This window comes from Monodelphis domestica, chromosome 1 (genome assembly GCF_027887165.1).
Source record: "Monodelphis domestica isolate mMonDom1 chromosome 1, mMonDom1.pri, whole genome shotgun sequence".
NCBI classification, from domain to species: domain Eukaryota; kingdom Metazoa; phylum Chordata; class Mammalia; order Didelphimorphia; family Didelphidae; genus Monodelphis; species Monodelphis domestica.
The window spans coordinates 433,446,357-433,472,910 of NC_077227.1; the positions used below are offsets into that span (position 1 = coordinate 433,446,357).

The 26,554-nt window shown below is 42.2% G+C and overlaps 1 protein-coding gene and 1 long non-coding RNA gene across 3 annotated transcripts in view; one reads left to right on the forward strand and one right to left on the reverse strand.

Annotated features, from left to right (window-relative positions):
- CHST8 (carbohydrate sulfotransferase 8) overlaps nucleotides 1-26,554 on the reverse strand; it is a 218,101-nt gene that overhangs the window by 189,523 nt on the left and 2,024 nt on the right. The window lies entirely within an intron of this gene.
- LOC103104988 (uncharacterized) lies at nucleotides 16,649-24,800 on the forward strand. The gene is made up of 3 exons (XR_458177.3): nucleotides 16,649-16,735; nucleotides 18,557-18,605; nucleotides 24,600-24,800. It is a non-coding gene; the product is annotated as an uncharacterized LOC103104988 (long non-coding RNA).

The window sequence follows — 26,554 nt, forward strand, 5'->3', positions numbered from 1 at the left end:
CAGATGGTCAGGGAAAGCAATGTTCCACACATGTAATGATGTCATTGAATGTCAGGTATGACTATCCAGACTTACTTCTGGTGAGAATACCTTTCGGAACCTCAGAACTTCCAGCTTTCATGGCATGGATAAGTTTTCTTAATCTATCTCGGTCTCCATTGGCCTCTATGCTCAGGGATGGAATGACAAAAATCCCGTTTCTAAGGCTCTTTGAAAAAAAAATTCCAAGAGGGAAACTATGCCACAGCTGAATATTTCTTTTCAGAAGTCTAACTCAAGAGTGAGAAAATGAATTCTCTCCTTTCCCCCCTCCCCAACGAAACAAAATAGTCTCTTGCTTCTAATGACCCCTTTGAACAAAACTTTAAAGAGGAAAACTCTGTCACAAATTAACATTTTTTCAGATATCTAATCAGAAGCAGGAAAATTAATTCTCTGCCCCTCCCTACCCCCTCGACCAAATTAAAAAACAAAACAAAACAACTAGGGCAGATAAATGAATAATAACTAAAGGAAACTTTAGAAATCTCTCATGCAAGAGATGAGGCTGGATGAAGATACAACCAAGAGGCTGTTTGTACCAACCTAAAGCCAGAATAGGACCTGGACCTTCTCCTCCAGTGAGTAGTGGAGGCAAGCCAGCGGGTGTCTACTCAGGGAAAGAAAGACCTATATCCTAAAGCTGGGGATTCCAGAAATCTAAAGCTATATATCAGACTGAAGAGCTTCCATTCCGCAGGATTATGGCTAAAAATATGGATATTTTTGCTCATCCTTCAGTAACTTTTGGAAGATATGTGTCACTTGTAAATCCTCAATGCAGAATGACTGTGGGATCCAGCCAGACCTCTCATTAATATGTGCCTTTGGGCACAAGGAAAGCTGGGTAAGGGAGTGTGGATGACTCAGTGGTGACCTTCTCTACAGCAGCTGCAGGCACAGGCTGGAAGAGTGGGAAGGTGAAATTGGGAGCCAGGATTGACATCAGGATAGCTCATTATTGCATCAAATCACTGAATATCAAAGCTGCATGGGGTCTTAGAGACTTTCTTGTTGACTCCAAGTTTTGTAGAACCACAGATTTACTGTATCATCTCTTCCCAAACCTTTATTTTGTAGTCAGCAAAACTGAAGCACAGAGAAGGGGAGGAATATGCCTCAAGGTCACACAGCTTTGTTAGCATCAGAACTCAGGTCTCCTGACTCCTGGTCCCTTCAGCCTCTCTGCCACGAACTGTCTTCCTTTGGCTATCTTCTTTCTGGACTTGGCTGAGTTCTGGTGTTCCTCCATTCAGGCCTCTTGCCTCTAAAGCACCCCAAACCTGATCTACCTGACGTTCCCTCCGCCACCTCTGGTGGATGCCCTTCAACTGCTTTTCTCTTTCCCCAGGATCTCTGGGCTTCATCCTTCTCAGTCCCCACCCTCTTCTTTGCTTCTTCTCTCTCCTCTATCCTTCCCAGAAGCTTCCTTATCCCATACCTTCCTCTCTCAATCTGTTCACCTCCCCCAGGCACCTCTTCTTTCACCCTCTACCCCAGCACTTTAAGTCCTTTCTCTCCTCATCCCCCCAATTTTCCTCCTTTCCTAGATTCCCTTTTCCCCTCATTCCATCATGTTCCATCACTCTTATACGCCATTCTATTCTTAACTTTATTATCCCTCCTCTACCCAAGCCCTCCTTGAAACTCTTCCTTCCCATCCCTCCCAGATATCTCTCCTCTCTCCTCCCACTCTGACCTCTTCTTGTCCCCAGTACACTCCTGCCTCTTCTCATAGTCTCTACTCTTTCCTCTCCCTCTTCTACCTCTTTTTCTCCAGAATAAAAACTGGAGTGACCTAATAATACCAGCTTAGAGACTGTGCTGGATTCTGCCCCCACCTCAGGAACAGCTCCAGCCCCAGCCAGTCCAAGATGATGTATATTCTGCATGGTCCATGACTCTGTCTCCAGAGTCATTGCAGGCCCCTATCTTTGCACCCTCCCCCATTGTTGTTTCATAATCAAATTCCATGCTCAGTTCTTTTCCCCAAATCCCCAAGCCCTTCAATCCTGATCATCATGTCTCCTCGCTGTCCCAGATACTCACACTTCCTCCACTCAGGGCCGGCTATGCAATCCCTCGTGTCTCTCATCAAACCAATCCCCCTCCACTGTATTTATGTCCTTTTGCTTCCCCTCCCTATTCGTTCTGTGAATATTATTCCCCTGGCCAGGGCCAGCCACTCATGGCTCTCCTTCCTTGAATGAGTCGGGTCTCTGTGGAGCTGCCTGATTCCCTTCCTTCCACATCCTTCATTTTTGAAGCTGCCCAAGGCTGACCAAGAACATCACACATAAATGGAACTCCAGGGACAGTGGGGACAGGTTTGATATTAAGTGTTTGGGTGAAAAATACCAAATGAGGGGAGGGGGAGCAAAGAATGCCCAGCAATGCCACTGACCTGTCTAAACTTGGTGTATGAATTCTAGGATTGTAGATTGAGTTAGAAGACCTTAGGGGTCATTTTGTCCATCCCCTCCCCCATTTTGTGTGGAGAAACTGAGGCCCAGTCAAGCAAAGTGACTTACTCAAGGTCATACAGCTATTAAGTAGCAAGAGTCTATGGGGGTCCCTCTAGCAATGCTGTTGATCTCCTAGGACATGCTGAGAGGGGCACTTAGTGAGCTCATGCCTCGCTCTGCCACTGGTCTGTCCAAGGCTCGGATGGGAAAATCATGTCTAGAAATGCAGCAAAGTCATTGGAGAGTCACTTATCATCCTGGGATGGGAAGAGGTCTTCATGCCTAGCCTTGGCCTACAAGGGCATCTCACCAACGTCAGAAGGGATAAAATGCTCACGAGACACTGAGACATTCAACCATGAACTGCACTGGAGTTGTGATGCCCTTACCTTGGGGAGGGTTGGGAAGGGGTGAGGTTTCCCAGCATGGGAATTCCATTCACCAAAGCAGATCACAATCCATTTTTGACTAAATATATACACACTATCCTAGGGAGTTGCCTGAAGCACATGGAGATTAGATGACTTCCCCAAGGTCACACACCTAGGAATGAGACAAGGTTAGAACCCCAGATTTTCTGAGTTTGAGCTATTTAAACTCTATTTACTAATTCTTGACAAATTCACAGGGACAGAAAATAATGAAAAAAGAAATGTAGACCAGGATGGAGAGTCAGGAGAGGTCTGCAAGTGTTCCTGGTCCAGTACAAAACCCACCCATATTCCTGCCTTAGAAATGGGGGTGGAGGTGGAGGAGGGGAGAGAATTGGCAACACATTTGCTTTTGAAGTCAACCTCTTGTTTGATTTCTTGGAAAAGACTGGAGGAAGGGGCCATGATGTGTCTTTTCTGGGGAGAGGCATCATGTGAATCCTAGCTAGTGCTGCTCAGCCCCCCGTTCTGGAAGGAGCAAGCCTGATTGATTCTCAGCCTGAATGGCCTACAACTGATGTGCTGGATTGTGGGGAGGGGAGGCAATGGTAAACACTGGAGCCTGGAAACAGGAATTCAGTCTCCAGCCCTGTGATTAGAGGGGTGGGGGAGACAGACAGACAGACAGAGACAGAAAGAGAAGGCAGAGACAGAGAGAAAAAGGACAGAAGGAGAGAGACAGAGAGGGAGAGACAGACACAGAGAAAGAGACAAAGACAGAGGGAGAGAGACAGAGAAAGAGAAAGAGGGAGACATAGAAGGGAGAGGGATGGAGGGAGGGAGAGAAGGAGAGAAGGAGAGTAGGAGAAGGAGAGAGAGAGAGAGAGAGAGAGAGAGAGAGAGAGAGAGAGAGAGAGAGAGAGAGAGAGAGAGAGAGAGAGGGAGAGAGAATATGTGTATATGTGTGGTCTAAAAGGTAGCAGTGTCTACACTGACTATTTATTCTCCCTGTAGCTTCTTGAAGAAAAATAAGACTCATGCAGAAAAACACCACCAGTCCCTTAGGGCACAAGTGCCCACTCCTCTTCCTGCAGATTTACCCAGCACCCTGTTCTTGCCAAGTTTTCTTAAGAACTAGGACAGGGGGCATCTGGGTAGCTCAGTGGATTGAGAGCCAGCCCTAGAGACGGGATGTCCTAGGTTCAAACTGTCCTCACACTTCCCAGCTGTGTCACCCTGGGCAAGTCACTTGACCCCCATTGCCTAGCCCTTACTGCTCTTCTGCCTTGGAGCCAAAACAAAGTATTGACTCCCAGACGGAAGGTAAGGGTTTAAAAAAAAAGAACTAGGAGAAAAAGCCTTAAAATGAAATCTGACTGTTTGCTGTTTAAACAGGAGTTTGAGACCTTATCTTTTATTTTTTTAATACGGTGATAACTCAGTACAATTAGTTTCCTTTGTAATCTCTCTGAATTATGTCATTTTATATATTGAAAAGCATTACTCTGGGGAGGAGATCTATAGGCTTCAGCAGCCTGCCAAAGGTATCCATAACACACACAAAGCAAGCCTTTAAGGCCCTCAATCTAAAAAAAAATAACAAATTGCACCTGAGGTTCACTTTTGGAAATGCCAAAACATGTAGTCCTCTTTAGAAAACACAGGCTTGAGAAATGATAGCTTTGTGCACCTTCTTGGAAGGATGGGAAACATCCCAAGATCTCCCATAAGATCAGTGGCTTTACCTGCTTCCACCGCCATTTCCCTGAGTTCTTCACAAGTCTAAGCTTAATGAGTAAAACATCTTTGACCAGGTACTTCCCAGGGATTTCATAAAAAGCTGCACCAAGTAGTCTCATATGAGGTTAGGGGACATGGATGAAAGAGGTGATTCATTTGGACAGAGAAATCTCCTGGTGCCTGACATAAAAAAGTCTCTTCTAGGACACAAGTGGAAGGAGAAATAAGAGAACTGCAAAGAAACTTATAGATCATTAGTCAACGCCATTTTACAGATGAAAAAACAGAAGGCCAGAGAGATAGTCACTTGCCAGAGGCAAGATTTGAATTCAGCACCCCAAACCCTTTAGAACAAATTGAAGGGGAAGAAACAATTCTGAAATTTCTTATCTAAGGGATGGAGCCACTACCTGGAACTCCTTTGAGAAGCATTTATGTTGAAAGTCCTCAACTAAAAAATCAACAGGCTCTGGCAGGATCTAAGAAGAGTTTGGTGGTTTGTTAGATCCACTTTAGCAGAACAGAGTTCTAGTAAATAAATACTAATTAGTCCTTCAGATAATGCAGCCTAATCCATTCTTGGGAATCTGTTGGATATCCCACCTATGGAGGCTCCCTGTAGAGGTTAACTCTAGGATGCCTCTGGCTCCCAGCTTCTCCCAGTTGGGACCTTTGGAGGTTTCTCCCTAGAGGGGATGCTAATATCTCCTAGGAGCGCCTCTGGCCATGTCCTTCTATACCTGGGTCTCTACTTCCATTCCTTCACACACCCTCCCTAATCTCCAAGATAGAACAAAGGATACCTAGGAATGGGGTAATTACTTAGATGGCAAGTCCCTCAGAGTCTGACTTGCTATTTAAGGCCAGAGACCCCCCCCCCGCCAAGCCATGACATAATTGAACAGAAATAGGTTCTTTAAGGGAAGCATGGGCTAGGCTTTCATTTAACTCAGTAAGAGAGGAGATCTGATTTGTACTCCATGAAGGGTGACTATTCCTCCAACTGAATCTGTGCCATAATTCTGGGAAGATCTGAGGATCAATTTGTTATTTCCCCCTAAATGTAATCTTCTTTAGGGCAAGAACAAATAATATCTAGGTATCCTCAGAACTTAGTATATTGTGAAGAACACAGTAAGTGCTTAATAAATAGATTCTAATTATGATCATTAATAAATGTATTGAATTGTTATGAACTGGACACTCAGTGGAGCAGCTTGAGCCCCAGGTTAGATGTTTTGGATCAGCTGCAGTGACGACCAGTTGATCAATCCACCATCTTCTCTGTTTCATCCACCCAAACCCCCAATCCCTTGGATGGGCAAGCACAGGGGATCCATAAAAACAAGTTAAGAGTTTCCTGGGAAGTGTACAGTTTGTCTGGCTAGAAGACAGCACTTACTCACAGATGGAAAGACAGACAGTGTGACTGAACATTTACTAAATGCCTTCTATGTGCCAATTACTGTGCTAGATGACCGAGAATGAAAATCCTTACAAGCAAGTTCTACATTGTACTATATTGACTAGAACAGCTTTAGCTGTTCAGAGGAGAGAAAAATCATTCGGAACTAGAGCAGTCAGGGAAGGCTTCCTGAAGATGGCAAGTCTGGTTCTGGGCTTGATTGCCAGGAAGGCATGGTGAATTCATCTAAGGATGCTGCTTCCCTGCTGTTCAGAAGTGACACACTTCCCCATGTCATTTGAATGATATGGCTTTCAAGGCGGACACACTCTTTTTGTAAACTGTTCACACGTTCAGGACAAAGCTGCTTACACTGGAGATGGAGGTGTGAGAGCCTCTAGTCTGTGCCGAGCAGAGGCTTTATTTTTTTTTGGCTAATCAGGAGAATTCAACAACGTCAGTGCCATTTATCTGAAACAGAACATTAATTTTTACTGTCATTAGAGTCTATTCCAATTTTGAAATAACATAAAAAGTTAAGAGTCTAATTTATCCATGCAGATCTTGTTAGCATCCAATTTCCACGCAATATACCATATTCTTAGGAAAGCTGACAAAGCAGGCAGCATTTTACTATATCCAAAAGAAGCAAGGAATGAATCATCTCATCCCAGGAGGGTCTCATCCCTACAACAACAGTAGGGCAGGGAGAAATTTCAGGGCAATATTTTCTCTTCATTTCTCTAAAAAGACCCTCAATTCTTGGGAATCATACAGGGTACCAGAACCACAGAGGAGACTTCACAAGCCATCATGTCCAACTCTTCCAACCAGTGGTCTTTCCACTATACTATGTTGCCTCCAAAGATAAGCTCTTCAGAAACCAGTCAATTCCTGGTGCAGAATGAAGAAATATAAAACCAGGAAGATGAACTCTGGTTTCAGAAACCCATGGAATGAGCCTCACTTCTGTGGATTCCAAACACCCCTCAGGCTTGGCTGACAAACTGACATGGAAGAGGCAGGGCATGGTGTTCTGCTCTCCTCTAACTGGCATACCTCTAATGCTTTGATTTCAAAGACAGCTCCCTATCTCAGGATCACATTTACATCAACCACCAAGAGACTCTAACTTCTCTTAATTACAGGTCTTTGTCTTCGGTGTCCTCCTCTTGAAAGCCTGTCACCCTGTCACGAAGCCCCACGTGGATTAGAATTGTGCATGTTCACCCCTTTTACATGTTATTACTGTGCCCTGAGTGTTCAACAACAGAGCGTTGATGGGAATCTGCAACACTAGAGATTTTAGCTATTTTGCTTATTACTCAGCTAGAAATAGCTGAAGACTGTAGTAGAGGGTCTGCCTCCCTTCCTTTAGGGAGTCCTTGCTATATGGAGTGCGCCAGAGCCAGCTAATAGTTTCTGTCAGATATAAACCACCTTTAAACACAATTTTTTGGCTGTTTACTTGCTAACATAAATTTTAGAGGAAAGGTCACGAGCAACAAACAATCTCCCAATTACCTGCCACGGAGCTCTTCACACAACCCCGATGTATTAATCAGACTCTGTTTACACCTTTTTTTTTTATTGTGAACTGTAACCAGTTGGGTTCTGGGGAGCGCTCCGGGATAGACAGGGAAATCACAAGGGAGAATGGAAGATGGGGTGTGAACTTAAGAAATCTCCCTGGCAGTAAGGTTCCAAGGTCACCGTCAGCATCAGGAAGGAGAACTATAAATTACAAAGCTCTGGATGGCTGCCAGGTCCCAGAGAGCGGGATTTAGCATATCACTCTCTAAGCAGCAGGATGAAACCTTAACTCCCTTTCAGAGAGAATTTGAATGGAATTTGTTATAAGAACATTCTGATTGAAATATCACCAATTGGCTTTTCGTGACAACTGCAGTGGATTGCAATTGTGTGTGTGTGATGGTGGGGGGTAGGGGGAGGTGTGGAGGAGAGGACAGGCTCTTGAGTTAGCCAGAAATGGTGATGAGGAAGGCAATGGAGATGGAGTCCCATACAATATTTATGAAATCCAGATGAAGCTCTGTGCTTGCAACGAACTGATATTGTAACACAGACTTCAAAAAACGCCCTGACATTTGCCCAAGATCAAATTTCTCTCTGAAAAAAAAAGAAGAAAGAAAAACGCCCCACAAAGCTTTGTGATTAAAGAGTCTGGTATACTTCTTTCTTCCCTCTTCCCTATTTTTCATTTAAATTCTGGTAATTAATATTGAGATCATGAAAGCTGAGGAATTAGAGTGGTATATAAAATAATATTCTACCAGCTCACTTCTCCCTAATGGGAAACATCACCAGGTTTCACTGACAGGAGAAATTATGGGTTTTGACATTTTTATTTTTAAACACTCTTTCCACATGTCCCTCTGTAACTTCTTACCTGAAGACCACTGACCACACAATTTTTGGCCATTTACTTGGCAACATAAATTTTAGAGGAAAGGTAATAAGCAACAAATGATCTCCCAATTACATGCCAATTAGCTCTTCACATAACCCCTGACATATTCAGCAGACTCTGCACCCCACCCCTTTTTTTTCCTTCTTGTGAACTGTAATCAGTTGGGTTCTGGGAAGCAATCAGGAATAGGCAGGAATTTCACAAGGGATCATATTTGGATGGAGAAAAAGCTGTCTCCACAGTAGCATCATTTGTGGTACCATCAGTTCTTCATAAGAAAGAGACTTTCTTCTGAATTATTCCTGTTCTCTCCCCTCTTTCCCATCATGAAAGCTTTAGTATCATTATTGTATAATCAGGTCAGAAGAACAGGGATGAGGAAAGAATTCCAAAAATGACTAGGAGAAGGCTCCTTTCAAGAGTGGAGAGGGAAGAAAAATTGTGTGGGAAGATGTGCATTTTATTGGGCAATGAAGTTCAATTCTACTGGCCTTATATTGGGACCTTACAACTAGAGATAGACCATTTTACTAGTAAATCAGAGCAGATAACCCAATATAATCGAGGGAGCCCATGGAACAGAGATGACCATATTCCAGGGACCATGTTGTGTGCAAGTCAAGGTGTTCTCGTGGGAACATTCTTTCACTTGTAATATTTATTGAGGAAGATGGGGAAATGGAAAACAGGGGATAGAAAAAACAGGGGATATGGAAGGTTTGTAGCACACTACACTTCACCTGGGGGGCATGTAGCCAAAGCATCTCTTTGATTGGAAAAAGGTAACTGACCCCTTTAATCACCCATATGCCTCTGGGTTAAATATACCCCTAAAATGAACTTTGCCCTATTCAATCTGACTTGAAATGAGCCAGATAAGCACCCATAACTGGAATGACAGACAGTGATAATGCACAAGAAGTGACCTGAATATACTTGTGGTCATTTTATCCCCTTCAGAAGAAAGCGTACTTTACTGGCTTCTAACAAGAAAGAAATAATCAAATCCAGGGACTAGATGGAAAAAAGTGGAGGGGTCAAGAGGTGGTTTTTTTTCCCTGTGGTTTCCCTATACCCCCCTCCCCAAGTCCACAAAAGCTTCCATCTCCCAGGCCCTTTGTTTTCTTGAAGTAAACAAAGGTAGCCATTAGAGTATGGAAAGGCAAAGGACAGATTACTGGCATGCCAACATTTGTGGGACAAGAGGGGCATCTGGCTAACTGGCCACGACTCTACTGACATTTTAATCTATTATGCCATGTCTTGTTATCTTTCCTTAAGTGCATCCCATGACTCTAGAGAAATCTGAGCCCTAGAGTTCCACAGTGGCCTCTCTGATGGTTTCTTCATCTCAAATAAATACCCAGAGGGACCAGCTACTCTCCCACTTGGTTCCTGCTCTTGCAAGACTATGGGTGTCATCTTTTTATTGATGAACTCTGGATTCTAATCACCACTGGAGCTACATACTTCCTGTACCATTTTGCCAAGGGGGAAAGGGGAGGGGTGCATGTGTGCGTGTGTGCGCGCGCTCGTGTGTGATTAAAGGGCTGCTCAAAGAGACATTAAACACCAGGAGACAGGCCTCAGAGTTTCCAGAGGTTCTTGATGATCCGAAGCATAGGGATATTTATGTAGTTTTTGATAAACATTTCATATGAAGTCACCAAGGAGAAGCCTAATAATTGTCAAGTTTGCATCTTTATGAGCTGTCCATCCGCAAAGACTGGGAGAGAAGCATGCAGTTAATATTGGTTTGACAGTCAATTGGCACTGTGCTCAGGTCTGTTGCATCAAATTAGCATCGATCCATAAAAACATTGCTGAATGATTCCTTAAATCTGCCAAGTCTTCAAATCAATTCTAGAGAAAGCATTGAGAGCTTTAAAAAAACACACAAAACTTTGATAAGCCTTTCATATTAGTTATCACAAAAGGAATGCAAGCCTTCCTCATCTGTCTTAAAAACAAATAAAAAAGAGGGTATTGCTTTTACCAAACTCTCTTTAGCTTCTCCATCTTCACTTGCCTCCTCAGAAAGGCATTATTCATGGCTCTCATTCAGGATCTTGTTATCCTCACCCCCTCCAGGGTATTTCAATCCAGTTCAAATGCCTTATTGTGTCTGGCTCACAGTTCTCCTTCTCCAGAAAGCCTTCTTGGATTGCCAACATAGGACTTAAATCAGACCTTTATTTCTAGTATTTTGAACAAGTCAAATCAGTTCTCTTAATTTCTCTATAGCTTTGAAGACTGTCACCCCTTTCTTGTAGATACTCTTTTCTCTTAACATCCATGATGTTGATCTCCCTCGATTCTCTCCCTACCTGTTTGGCTGCTCTTTCTTAAGTCTCTTCTTGGGGCTCCCCCTTTTCCAATTGTAGAGGAAGAACATGAGGTGAGGTGAGGTGACTGTCATGGCTAAAGAGAGACAAGACAAACAGAAGCTAAGACTGTAAGTGCAATGAACCTCATTTGCTGAATCATCATTCCTTTTCCACCTTCTCATGATGGTTTTCTCTAAAGGATCTGATTTCTGTGATTTCTCTCACTATTCTCTCTCCATTGGTGAATTGATCTGCACCTTTGGATTCAGTTATCACCTTTATGCAAATGACTCCCAGGTCTATAAACCCAGTCTAATTTCTCCCCTGAACTGGTTTCATATTATCAACTGCCTGCTGGGACCCTGCTCTTGGATGCCCACAGGCATTTCAAACTCAACATGGCCAAATAGAACTCATTATCTCTGACCCCCTCAAACACACTCCTCCAAATATCCCAACTTCAATCAAAGCATCACTTACTCCGGTGAGCAGCCTCAGCATCATTTTGTACTCTTCATTCTTTCTCACTCCCAAATACAAAACAGTTGCCAAATCTTGTCCCATTCCACCTCGGCAACATCTCTCATATGTGATCTCTTCTCAAGGCCTCTACCCTAGTTGAGGTAATCATCTCCTGACTGGACTATTGCAATTGCCTTTTAACAGATCTCCCTGTTTCCAGTCACTCCAATCTATCCTCCATACAACTGCCCATGTCATGTTCTTAATACTGCTGTTTCCTCTCTGCAGGGGGCATCTCACTCCCTTGCCTCACCAAGCAATATCCCCTCTCTCCCCTTAACTCCTCCATACCCCATACAAACCTCCCTTTATCCCCCATTTTTCCAATCCCATTTCCTTTCCCAATAAATATTACAATACAGAGATCTGACCATATCACTCCTCTGGACAAGAAATCATCTGTTTCCCTACTGTCCCTAAAACAAAACACAAACTTCACAGTCCAACATTTAAACCCCTTCAGAAGCTACTTCTAGCCTACCCTTCCAGGCTTATTTCATATTTCTCACGTTATTCCTAGAATTTGGCATTCCATTTCCCTCCCTCCATTCCTTCTTTCCTTCCTCCCTTTCTTCCCTCCCTCCCTTCCTTCTTTCTCATCCAAAAGACCTACACACTCATCTAGAGACTTTCCTCTAGCTCTTTTAATATGTCATATATCCCAATACAACACTTGTAGGCCATCCAGCTATTTATCTCTTCCTCCTGAAACACAAAACATCTCACTTTTTGTATATAAACACAAATGGCCCACAATTCATAGGAAGTGTAACTTGAGTTAGGTTCCCCTCACCCCTAGTAGAAAGAAGTTGCCCTCATTTATTCCCACTCTTACTATGGACTTAACAAAGCTATCTGACCCAGACAGGAAAAAGCTCATGACCTTGGCACTCCTTCTCTTTACCAGCTGGAGTTTACCAGCCCCAGACAGCCCAGGGAATTATAATCAGCAGGAAGGTCATTGCATGGGAAGGAAAGTACGGTATATTTTTTTGGCTCCCTCCTTTCTGGATTGGTGGAAGGAGAGTATGTGGGACAAGAGGAATGTCAAATTTAGGGAGAGACAAAGAATATGCAGTACGATGTTAATGACTAGGATTCCAAGTAATAAGCCTGCTTGGTTTTTATAGCTTTCAGATTTTAAGAAAAAAAGACAAAAGCATCAGGATACAGTGAAAGTTTCCAGTATTTGCATCTTAAATACTAACAGATCAAGGGTCAATGAAGTAGTAACTAAAACGGATACTTTGCTTTCTGTGAATGGCACATTATGCCTCCAAACAAAGGCTTAAAATGCCTTAGGGAAGAAAAGAGGTGGCAAAGAGAAACTTTCAGAAGTCTAGAGAATGATCAAAAACAGAATAGAAATGTAGTCCCTGATTTAGCTCAAGATCTTATGGGTTCCAAGGATGATGGAACTTAAGGCACATATCTTCTCAAAACCCTAAGCTTCTTTTTTTATCCATAAAATTGGGAAATTGGGATGATAATCTTTGCTCTACTGATCTCACAGGAATTTTGTGAAGATTAAATGAGATAGGTACAATGGAGGAATGCTGGCTCTGGAATCAAAGGACCTAAGTACAAATCCTGCCTCTGAACTTTACTACCTGTGTGACCTTTGGGCAAATCACTTAACTTCCCTGGTTCTCTGTTTCCTCTTTTGTAAAATAGCAGTTTTTTATACCTGATTTTTATCCCTTTAGGCAATCACTGGGTTAGTAAATATTTGACAACCAGGTCTCCAAGGGAAGGAATGGGAGAATGTAAACCCTACTCACTTTTTACATTTAATCTGCATTATTTATATTTTCTCCATTACTTTCTTAAGGCTAGATAATCACAAAACAATAAATCATGCACCGATTTGCAGCATTTGCCAATTTCTGAGGTATAAAGGCTCATAATAAACATTTAACATTTGGCTTGGTAAGAGTTGGCTCTAGCACAGCCTTACTTAGAGGTCTATGTCTATGATCCTATGGATGCAAATGTCTTTTGTAACCACTAAAGCTGTATATGTGTGAGAGAAGGTGTTATTTTTAAATTGATCAATTTTATTTTAACACATCCTACAAACCTTGACAAACACAATTAAATCTCCCAAACAGGCAGAAGAACCAGTATAAAAAGGATATATCCAACTTTACCATTTGTTAATAGAAAAATACATGCCTTAACTTAAATAAATTAGCATGGGGGCAGCCAGGTGACTCGAATGATTGAAAGCCAAGCTTAGAGATAGGAGGACCTGGATACAAATCTGATCTCAGCTTCTTCCCAGATGTGTGACCTGAGCAAGTCACTGAAACCCCCCTTACTGCTCTTTGGCCTTGGAACCAATACACAGTATTGATTTCAAATCAGAAGGTAAGGATTAAAAAAAAAGAAATTAAAATAAGTTAGCATGAAAGCTGTCTGTTGTTTTCATCTAAATTTTGTTACCACCTAAATTTGTCTTCATTTGAACAGTTGCAGGTACTGTATATATTGTTCTTTCGAGTCTGCTTTTCACTCAAATGAAAGTTGATAGTAAGTTTGGGTCAAGGGGCTTGGAGGACACAGTCTTGCCAAGTGAGGATTATTGGAAAAGCCAGAGTTGGAAGAGCTGTGATGACTTTGGTAAAGGGCAAGACTTGGTATATAGAAGGTGAGTCTGAAATTCTCATTCAGAGTCTGGAGGAGTCATACATAGATGACTCATTCTTATAGAGACTGCCCTTGTGAGAACAGGGAGGACCCAAAATGTGGGAATGGTGGCAGTGTTGATAATAGGAGAAGCAAGATTAATGTCAATATAAGCAAAGAGGCCAGAACCATAGGCAGGAAATAGCAAAATGAGACTTGCCCTGGAGAAATATAAAGGCACAGGTACTTGGGAGATAATTTGAGCTCAAAGTATTTTCAGAGAGTCCAAGAGAATAACAATGCCCAGTGGGGCATTCATTGAATATTTGAATATCAACTGGTTAGAATATCTATATGTACAAGGGAAACAGATTATTCTATTCAAGGCAAACAATCAAGTATTTATTGAGCACCTACTACATGCTCAGAGCTGTTACTTAGTACCTATTACATGAGCTGGGACTAGGGATACAAAGACCCAAAAAAAACCCTAAATAAATATTTCCTTCTTAGTCTATCAGTGAGACTAAATTTACATATATATTATGGACATTATAGAAGCACTTTTGTGGTAACAAAAATTTGAAAAGGGTAGATGCCCACTGATTGATGACTAGTTAAACAAATTGTAGCACATTAATCTAATGGAAATGTCACTGTGCCATAAGAAATGACAAATATAAAGAACTCAGAGAAGCATGGAAAGTTTTATAACAACTGATACAAAATTAATAAACAGAACCAGGAAATAATATACCCAATGACCAAAATTAAACAAATGCAAAGAACAAAATAAAACAATTGAAACCGAATGTAATGAAATTATAATGGCCAACCTTCCCTCAAAGAAGATTTATTTTTTAAAAAATCCCTTAACCACTTCTTTGCAGTACAGTATCAGGGAACCATGGTTGTAGAGCACTGCATTTAACATCAGACTTTTCCAAAATATAATTGGTTTTACCAACTTTTCTTTCTTTAAAAAAAAACTTATTATAAAAGACAATTATCTGGGAGCAGGTTGGAGGAAATACACATAAAGAAATGGAAATGATGTAAAAACAAAATATGTTAAATATATTTTATAAAATATATACTAGTTGAGAAGAAAAATTGCTGGGACGAGTCAAGATTGGATGGAGGAATCAGAAAAGAGAAGGTTCCAGGAACTAAGATTAGAAGGAAACTAGGGATTCTATGAAATAGAGATCAGGAGAAGATCTATTACAGGCATGGACAGTCTGTACAAAGACAGAGGGATAGGAGATGGCATATTCTGTGTGAGGAATAGTCAGAGGGGCAGTTTAACATGAACAAAGAACCCAAAGGGGTGTAATATATGATGGGGTTAAAAAGATAGGTTGGAATCAGTCTGTAAAAGCTCTTAACGGTCAAACAGAGGTGTATTTGCCCTTACCAAAAACCCACTTATGCCTAGAATTATGTTCTATAGGAGATTTTTTTTAATGGTAATTTTTAGTACCTGATAAAAATTTGGAATAAACCATAAGTGCTATGGGGAAGATTAGTCAGGAAAGGAACACACCAACAGTTGGAGCAATCATAGGAGCTGCATGGAGGTGGGGGGTGGGGGGAGGAAGAAGGGCTCATTCTGGAAAATAGATTGGATTTGAATGGGCATAAGAAGGAAGGAGTAACCTGGAAAAGGAAACTACATGTACAAAGACATGAAGGCATGAAAGGGAATGGAAAAGCTACAACAAGACAGGCCAGACTGGATTATTCAGAGAATTCAATCTGTGCAGGCTGGCTATATAATATTAAATAATTCCTCCAAATGGTGGGAGTTATATCTCAGTAGGACCCTATGTTTCAACCCTTTGGATAACTTGTTTTATGGTGGTCTGAATCATCCTAGGTGTTTTGTTTCCTTGATAATATTCCTAGTTCTCTGAGATACCTAATATGGTACTCCACAGCTCAGTGAATGATCTGAGAGGAAGCTTTTGTTTTAAATACTGCATGGTAGCAGATGATGGAAATATCTTTACAAGTTAGGGCTAAGAGGAAAACAGCGGACTAGTTACTCCAGAGCAGAGTAGATGCTGGCATGGATCAAGTTGCTAAACTTTGATCCACCCTGGTCCTACCCACATATGGTAATTCTCACCCCCCTACCTTACAATATACAACACATACATACCAAGTCAAGGAGGTCTCACTAGACATATCCAGGACTGTCAAAAGAGGATTTGTCTTTTCCAACTAGGGGAAAGCCCTGGCTAAATCAAACTCCAGGGTATCAGATTACTGGAGTGGAAAAAGCATTGACTCTTGGAGTCAGAGGACCTGGGTCAAATTTCACTTCTGACTTGGGCAAATCACTCACTTCCCTAGATCTCAGTTTTCTCACATGTAAAATAAGGTAGCTGGACCTGATGACCTCTGAAGTCTCTTCTGTCTCTAAGAGCCTTCAATTCTTCTAGGGAGAACCAAGGTTACCCAAAGGGTTGAAGGAAAGTATAGATGTCTCAAAGTATAGATGATCATCCTCTCCTAGTTCACCTCTCCCTGTTGGTTACGAAGTGGCCACACGTGTTTCCTAGCTCTGGTTTGACAATGAGGAACAGAGAGACCTGCATTCATCTTGCCCATGGAACCTGCCCAAAACTGTGGCTGAGTGACAGGACAAGGTCATTGTGACCTGGCCACGTGACACACACTCTCACTGTCTCTCTGAGCTTCCTCTTCTCAGAGCACACAGCCAGGAATAGGGATGTAGTAGGAATAAGGCAGTGACTCATCACTCTGTCTGCCCAAGAACCCAATGACCAAAGCAGAAGAAGGTGAGCCAAGATGTGCGTTACATTAGGAAGAAGAGGATGTTTCTGAAAACAGGAACAGAAATAGAAGGAAATTTGATAAGCAACCATTATAGCCATAAGAAACACCAGAATACATATGGGGGAGGGGAGAGTAGTAAGGAGGAGGAGACACAGAAAGGTCGAGGGAGAAGGGAAGGAAGAAAAGAACAAACACAGAATCTCAGGATTAGAAAACATTTCAGAGACTTATCTTACCTAAATAAGGCTACCTTCTACAGCATCCCTGGCAAGTGGTTAACCTAGCCTTTGCTTGAAGATCTCTGGTGATCAGAAATCATCACCTTTTAAACCAATTCATTCCATTTTAGAACAGTTCTAAATATTAGCTAGTTAGAAATTTCTAAGTCTTCTTTTCAGTATCTATCCCTAATTCCTAAAGCTGTTTTCTAGTGCCAAGTGGAATAAATCTAATCCCTTCTCCACATGACAGCCCTTCAAATTCTTCAAAGACATGAAGATACCAATCAAGTTCCCTGCTTCCCTACAAGTCTTTCTTCTCCAGGCTAAACAACCCCAGTTCTTTCAACTGATTCTTGTGTGATATGGTCTCTAGTCTCTCTACCATCTTGTTCATCCTTCTCTAATATTTATTTATTACCAATTATACATTATAATACATTTCCACACAAGTTTTTTCTAAGTTATATGTTCAAACTTATCTTCCTCCCTTCCTTCCCTTTCCCCTCCTGGTGCTGACAGGCAATTAAGATTTGGGTTATACATGTTTTACATCCTTCTTTAAGAAGGGACTCACCTAGCTGGGTGTGGTGACCCACACTGGATAGCCTTGTTAACCCAGGAAATCTGAGGCTATGGATTACTAAATTGGGGAGTTGTGAGCTGCAGGGGACTAAGCAGATCAGGTATGTGACACCAATACAGTAAACCTCAGAAGGGGCAAGGACACCAGGTTGCATCATCACCACCATCATCAACATCATCACCTTCATGGCTAGTATTTATATAGTGCTTTAAGGTTTGCAAAGCACATTATAACTATCTTATTTTATTCTTACTGGAAGTAAATGCCATTACTATCATTCTCATTTTACAGAGGAGGAATTTGAGGGAGTTAAAAGATTCAGTGACCTGCCTAGGGTCATACAACTACTAAGTGTCTGAGGCAGGATTTGAATCTTCCTGATTGGGTATAGCACTCTATCAATTATGCCACCAAGGCATTTCTTGAAGATGAGAATCAGTCCAGGTCCAAAATATAGCAAAACAAAAACTCCAAAAGCAATCAGTGGTGGGACTATCCTGTGAATGACACAGCCTAAGGAAATTCTAGAAACCTTATTTCAGAAAAAAGAAAGGATAAAAGTCTCTACCTATATTTCCTAAAATGTGGTATTTAAAATAGAAAAATTCAGATGTGGTCTGAAGAGGGCAGAGGAGAGTAGTACTTTTTTGCCTTCCTAATTCTATACACTATACTTCTCAATGCATAGAGAAGGAAGACAAGGGAGAATGGGGGAGAAGTGAGAGAAAAAGAGTATATCAAGGAAAAAGTAGAAAAAAGACCACCAGTTCACCTGTGACTCTTTTGTCCCAGGTTGTCATACTAGATCACGGGGTGCAAATCAGGGATCCAGGATGAAGGAGTGAAAAGCATGACACACAAAACAAGGGGGTCCCAGCAACAGTGTTGTCAGAAGCCAGGAAACTGAACAGCATATCAAGAGAACAGGGCTACTAGGGCTAAAAACCACTTCACAGGATTATAGGCTTTACACTGAAAGGTACTTTCATCTAATCTAATCCAGCTTCCTCATTTTATAGATACTGAAGCCCAGAGGGGAAAACTGATTTGCCTGAGGTCACACAACGAGTAAGTAGCAGAATCAAATCCATCCTCTGACTCCATATCCAGTGTCTTTTCCTTAATACCACTCTGGGACTTGTGACAAGGATAGACTACATGTAACCGATCAACACCAAGGCCACCTACAGATGCTGAAGGAGCATCAGGGAGGTGGGGTGGGGGGGGAAGTTAAAGGACAGAGTCAGCACCTTGGAGAGCTGCTGGATTTGAGACAGGAGGCAAACAGAGGAACAATCTTTTACCAGGATTGGGATAGTACCTGCTAGCCTTGCTTGCACTTAACTCTTATTTACCAGTGATGTGCCAGAGGGAGCCCAAACCCAGATTCACCTGCTTTTTTTTAGGAGGAATATTTACACTTCACCTATTGGTAGGGTTTAACTTACTTTTTTGTTGATTATTTAGAGTAGAGAGTGATAGAGAAAATATTAATAATACAGATTAACCTTTAAAGGGTATCATATATAAGTATGCATATATGTGTATGTGCATATAAAAATAATTTTAGGGGGAGAGCTGATTGTTAAACATTTACCAGCACACCATTACCCATTACCCTCTTGGGGGCAAGTCCCCCAAAAGCCTAGTTTGCAGGTCATGACAAATAATCATAATGGCTAATCTTCATATAGCAGTCTTAAGTTTTGTTAAGTGCTTCATACATATTATCTAACTTAAACCTCACAACATTTCAGTGAGGCAGGCTTAATTGCTATCATGTTAACAGATGAAAAAACTGAGGCTGAGACCTACCTGCTCAGAGTCATATATGAGGCAAGATTCAAACTCAGGTCTTCCTGACTCCATATCCAGTCCTCAAGCTACTCACTTTAAATAAAAGGATTTATTGAGGGCAGCTGTGTAGCTCAGTGGATTGAGAGCCAGGTCTAGAGACAGGAGGTCTTGGGTTCAAATCTGGCCTCAGACACTTACCATCTGTGCCACTCTGAGCAAGTCATTTAAACCCCTTTGCCTTGCTCTTACCACTCTTTTGCCTTGGAACCAACATATAGTATTGATTCTAAGTGGAAGGTAAGGGTTTAAAAAAAAAAAACAAAGATCTGGGCTTGGAATCAGAAAGACCTGAATTCAAATTTGACTTTAGATTATAATTAGCTGTGTGACTCTAGGCAAGTCACTTAACCTCTGAGTATATTGTTTACTGGGGTGTATGGGGTGCTCAGGGAGGGGTAGTATCTCTGGTATGGAGGGCTTGTTGTGTCCTTCTAGGGCAGCTCTCCAGCCTCTGACACCCAGCTCTCACTTGTGGCTCCCAGTAGCTGCTAGCATGCGGCAGCGGCCACACCCCGGGCAACGGCTTCGACAGGCCAGCTAAACCTTGTGAGGGTAGCCATGGGGTCACTGACCCCTGGTGAACCAGGGCTTTGCTCACCCAGCATGTGAAGACTGCTTCAGCCAAACAGACGGAAGAAACCAACAAGAAGGTTCAACGGCTGAGAGGGCGATGCAGCAAAGCACTGTGGAGTGCTCAGGGCGTGTTGGAGCACAAAGGACAACACGGCCATCCAATGCAGCTGAGGAAGTCTCCAGGTGTGACGACTTTTCGTGCTACTGGACCCAGGCTTCCAATGCTGAGAGAGTGAGACTGTCTCTGTGCATCGACTTTTCCACTTAAATCTCCTTTATGCACAAGAGTCTTTGTGCACACTCATCTATCCTAACCCCGTTGAAAGCGCAGAAAGACAACTGTCATCCTCAGTTACTGAGAGACTACTACTACTATATTGTTTACTCAACCAAAAAATGAGATAACACCAATAATAAAAGGTTGCTATAAGGATCAAATGATATAATATTTATAAATAGCTTAGTACAGTGTCTTCTTGCTGTTGTTTAGTAGTTCAATTGTGTCCTACTCTTCATGATCCCATTTGGGATATTCTTGGCAAAGATCCTGGACTAGTCTGCTATTTCTTTCTCCAGCTCATTTTGCTGATCAAGATACTAAAGCAAAATTGTTAAGTGACTTGCCCAGGGTCACACATCTAGTAGGTACCCAATATCACTAGGAAATCAGGTCTTCCAGATTTCCAGGCCCAGGGGTTCTCTAACCACTGAACAACCAAGCTGCCCAGTACTGTGCTTAGCACTTACTAAATGTTCTCTGCCTCCTAGGTGCTATACAACTGAGAAATGCAAAGGAGGGGTACTTGTCAAATAAAGACAGGGGGTGATATGAAAAAAGAGGTTATTGGTCAGAGTACTACTCACACATGTGCTCATCACTTCAGTGAATATGCCTTACTTAGAACCATCAGACAAGCTCTGCAAAAAGGCATCCCAGCCCTAAGGAAGGAGGAGAGGTTAAGGAGCTGAGTCAAGTCAGAGAATCAGCTGAAGATCCAGTTCTGGCTCCAACACCAGCCACCTCATATTACCTCAGCAGATGACATCCAACCTACTCCAGCATGGCCTTCATCAGTCCCCTGTTCATTGCCCCTGAAGCCAATCAATGGATGTTCAATCCTACCCCATCCCCAACCTACCCTGGATCAGTGTCTTCAATGGAGTAGGGAGTTAATAAATGTTTGTAAGACTGGGCATATGCCCAAATCAAGAAGCATTTATTAAGCACCTGCTATGTACTAGACATTTTGCTAAGTGCTGAGGATACAGAGGAAGGACAAAAAAAAAGTTCTTGCTCTCAAGGAACTCACAATCTAATGTAGGAGGCAACAGGCAAACAACCTGTACAAATAAACCATATAAGAGATCAATAAAATACAATGTCAGGGGGAAAGCACTAATATTAAGGATGACTGGGAAAGGTTTCATGCAGAAAGTAGCTGAAGTAAGGCAGGGAAACCAGGAGACAGAGAGGAGGAAGGGGAGAGGAAAAACTGGGCTGCTGCCTTAGTATGATCCCACACGTACAGAGCCCAGAGCCCCAAGAATGTGTATGTGCAAGCCGTGACTTTCCAAAAGGTTGCTTTTGAGAGAGAATCAATATTGTTTCTTCTTGTCAACTGATGTGAACACAGGCATTCCCCCCTCCTGCCCAAGCCTGGGACTAAAGTTGAATTTTTAACCAACCTAAGGGCACTGTTAACCAGCAAGGCCTTTCACAGGCCACCTCCCTTCTCCTGAGACCAACAGACTGTATTTTTCCTACTAACAGGGGTTAGGTCAAACAATACAGGTTCATATCTTAGCTCTGTCCCCTCTACCTGAATAATGATGACGATGATAATAGCACCTAGAATTTGTATAGTGAAAAATGCAAGGTTTGCAAAGGTTTTAAAGTTTGCAGAGCACTTTACAAATACTATGTTTCAAAAGTCTTAGTGCAATTTTAAACTATTCAAGCTTAAAAATGCTCTAAAGACTTTTTGGATGCATCACATTATCTCATTTGATTCTCACAATAGCCTTGGGAGGTAGGTGTTATTCATCTCATTTTATAGTTGAGGAAATCAGGATAGAAAGAAGTCAGGTGATTTGCCCAGGGGCACAGTGCTATTAAGTGTCTGATGTAGAATTTGAACTCAGATCTTCAGACTCCAGGATCAGTGCTCTATCCAAAAAGCCACTTTCCTATGCCTCATATTTCTATGTAGAATGAAGGGGTTCGGCTATCAGATGTCAAACATGCCTTGCCTCGAAAATTTAACTGGAAATAGTTAACAAAAAATACATAATAAAGCAGGAAACCTTATAACTTGTTTAGTTTGGCACAACTATTCTAGGTGACCTTGAAGCTTCCTTCTAGCTCAAGGTAAACCATCTTATAATAAGAAATTTGAAAAGAAAGGAAGCTAGAGAAAGTACTTTTCTAGTCCTTTGTTTCTGCATTCATTGGAACCCAGAGGTTTCATTTGGCCCACTTTGTGTGGGGTGATACAAAATAGTCCTTATATAGTCTGCCCCTCCTGGATCAATGTCTTGTTATAGCACAAGGGCCAGGGGCTTGTGTACCTCAATGAAGCTATGAGCTATGCTGTGCAGGGTTCCCCTGGATGGACAGATCAGAGTGGAGAGATCTGACAAAAAGTGATCCACTGGAAAAGGAAATGACAAACCGATCCAGTATCTTTGCCAAGCCCATGAAAATCATTAAAAAGCTAAAAGATATGAATGCCATCAGAAGATGAGCCTCGAAGGTCAGAAGTTGTTCAGAAGGGCTTGATGGACTATGGTCCATGGGGTCAATAAGGGTCAGATACAATCGAAAAATAACAAAAACAACATCAGCCTGCCTGGAGGGTTCTACAGAGTCCTTCTGCTCAGACTCCTATAATGGGACTCATGTGGTATTGTTTGCTCTTTCAGTACAAACCTCCCTGGCACTTAGGCATCCTGATACTCTTGGACAAAAAGGATTTCCATTTACAAGCAAAAAGTTATAATGATCCATGTTGTCTGGCACAAAATCTTTAACCAATGGCTTCAAGGCAGATCCCACAAAGTCACTGCCTTCCTTTTTTTTTTTAAAGCCTTCCACTTTAGAATCAATACTTTGTATTGTTTCCAAAGCAGAAGAACCATAAGGGCTAGGCAATGGGGGTTAAGTGACCTCCCAGGATCACAAAGGTAGGAAGTGTCTGAGGCCAGATTTGAACCGAGGACCTCCTATCTCTGGACCTGCCTCTTAATGCACTGAGCTACCTAGCTTCCTCGAAGCTAAACTCTTAAACTACTACATTAACATTAAGTGTGTAATTTGTTATGTACTAATGATTTGGCTAATTCCCCTATACAATGTTTACTGATTCTAATGGCCTTCATTATTCCTTCAGAAACTAAGTTCTTTTACCCACATTACTGTCCAGGCTATGTTATCATGCCCTCTTCTTGGGAAATTTTAGTATTTCTGCAACAGTGAAACCAAAGAAGGAGCTTGGTTGGGTTGTGTGTTTCTTCCAAATCAGAAACAGATGCATGCAGCCTGTATAGCTAGGTAGGGCCTCTGTTGCCCTGCCATTAGGCCAGACAGACTTCATCAAGCCTCAAGAAAAGCTCTGACAAAGTTCTTGCTCCTAGAAGTACTCTTCCTTTGTGACCTGATTCTCAAGCACCAACACCTCCCAGCAAACTTCCTCAGCTCTCTCCTTCCCACCACAGAAGTAATCAACACACAGCAATAAAAGCTTTTACAGTGCCATCCTGTCTGTGATCAGCAAAGCCATAAAAAGCATGTAAGGCGATTGATTCCTAGCATTAATTGTGAGTGAGAGCAATTTGATGCATCTTCACAAAGTTTCTGTGCAGGACCATCTCGTGTTGCAGTGCTCAAAAAATAAAACAAAAAAAAAACTAAGATGAGCCCTCAACATACTCTTAAAATAACCATGTGGCCAAAAAAAGGGAGTTCTTGAACTTTTCCAGACTTATTAGCTTACATAAACAGAGATTTGAATAAATGTTTAAAAAGCTAAATTCCCCGGATGCCCTGTAATCAGTAAATGTTCATTACTGAAACACAGCAAATATGCATGAAATTTCCCAAGTGACATTCTGCTTACAAGATTAAAAAGGCACATCAGAAAGCAACCCGAGTTACAAAGCATCCTCCTCCAGATGCCAGCAGAAAGGAAACTTTCCCAAACCCAAAGGTCACACAGGCCCAGCTTGGATCTTCTGTGTTTTGGCAGTGACAGGAAATCAGAAGGAGCCATGCCTTCTGCAGCCTGGATGATTTATAAATAAGTCATCCACGCTTGCTGATTGATGTCTCCATGTAAATAATTAATCCTTGACCTTACGCTAAGAAAGCCTTGACTTTTTAATTTGGGGTCTTTTAAAAAAATCAATGCTGAGGAAACATAATTCACTCTCACACAGTCTGGGTCCTGGGTAGATAAATATCCTGTCGAGGTATCAGGGCAGAGTAGCTTGGGTTTGGAGTGTAAGTCACTGTAAAACACCGTACACTGAAGGGGGTTGGTCTGAGTGATGGGGTAGCATTCTTCACAGTGTTTCATGCTAATCGATTATTGATTATCTATTTCTGGGGGGCTGGGTTTTGGTTGTTTCTGATAGGAAATTCTCTGGACATCAGACCTAAATTGAAGCCCTGATATCACTATGTATCCGGCTAACAGGGTAGGCTCACCTCTCAGGCTCAGGCTGCAACTTCCATTCACCTTCCATCCCTCAGTCATTCTACAAATATACTTTCCTCAGTCTGAGAACTCCAGGCACCCAGAATCTCTTCCATTCTCTTGGCTGGGTGGAGGGAGCAGGTGTCAGCAAAAGTTTAATTTAGAAGCTCATGAATTCAAAAGAGGAGCTGGGTGTTTATCCTCCCTATCTCACAAAGCTGCTACGAGGAAGGCAGAAGAGAGAATTATGAAAAGGTATCTTCTGTCCCTTCCTTCCCCACTAGCATTATAGCCCAAGGTGAAGCAAAGGACACACTTTGCTTTCAGGGTATCACCCAGAGAAGGGAAAGTGGTTATGCTATTCCTAGGTGTCTCCCCACCTCCACCCAAATGTGAAGTCAAAGAACTTTGGGGCTGTTAAGGGACATCAAGGACCCATCTGAATCCAAGATTGAGAACTAGAAGAGATCTTAGAGGTCATGTAGTCTAACTTCCTCATTTAACAAGGGCTAAGCAACTTGATCAAGGTCGTCCAGGTGGTATAAATAAAATTTTAGTTTATGCCCTGTGATTCAAATTCAGCATTTCCCTCCAACTCCTCCAGTCCCCTATCCCCCTCTCCCCTACTGTGCCATGTTGCTGCTCTTTTGTGTGGAACAGTCTGGCAGAAGTTAAGGTCTAGATTCTCTGTAAGGTACATCTAGCCCCCAGAGGAGCCAGACAGTCCCAACACCAAAGAGTAGCTCTCCCTTTGTTCTCTAGCTCCACTGTTTCTATTTGGAGAAAACATAACATCTGGGAAAATCCAAATAAAGAGGTCTTCTAGTCAAGTTTGAGCAGTCAAAAAAATTTACAATACAAGAGAAAGACACAAGTTGTTGAGTTCTCCTTTGCAACTACTGCAACAGAAGGGCAACAATTTCTTGTCACTGACAATCAGACCTGGAAGGGGCCTAAGGGACCAATGAGTCAAATGAGGCTATGAAGAGGAACGGATTTGCCCACTCTTTGCAAACTCATTCCTCTTCTGGACCTCGTTGCCTGGAGAGTTAATAGTAGAAAGCCACAAATGGGGTTTCCTAACTGCCAATACAGTATTCTTTCCAATATATCACACTGTTCCTAGTGGAGACCAATTCCCAAACTTCCATCAGGCACTCAAGGCCCCAGACTGGAAGAAGTTGAAGAGTGAGTGAATCTGCACTTCTCACAGGAAGCTCTGACACCACCCCCTTTACAGCCTGAAAGTCCCACCACAGCTCAGCCTTCAAATGACAGGATTTGAGATAAGTCTTGTCCTCCTGGTAGGAATAAATGAAATAGAAGATGAGAGAGAGTGAGCCCCACTATTGTCTGAAGCCTGGTAACAACAGCTATTTAAAGGAGACCTAGTTTTTTAAAAGGAGGGGTGTAATGGAGGAAAGGAACTCAGAGAAGAAGAAGAGACCATTTCTGGGAAAAGTAAAAAGTATGCCCCCAAATGGGCAATTAAAAAAAAAAAAGCATTGCTTCAACATAACAATCAGCCCCCTTGATCAGACTACAATAGAATAGAAGACTCCAGACCCCTTCTCCGTCGGAGATTCTTAGCCACATGGGCCAGAATACACTGAACAGCTCTCTTCATTATTCTGTGGGTCTGGTCCCCAGGAACGAGGGCTAGGAATTTCCAAGGAGCGTTAGGAGCTTTTTTTTTTTTTTGGCTGGGGGTATGCCCAGAAAGATTGTGCCTCTTTTCTGACTGCAAAAGTCTGACTTCACTAAGCTTCCCCTACCCAACCAAGAGGGGGAGCAAGGGAAGCCCCCTCCTGAATTCAAAACAAATTCATTTGCACACAAACGTGCACCAAATAGCTTGAGGACCTCGGAAAATGGCACATCATTAGGGACGGG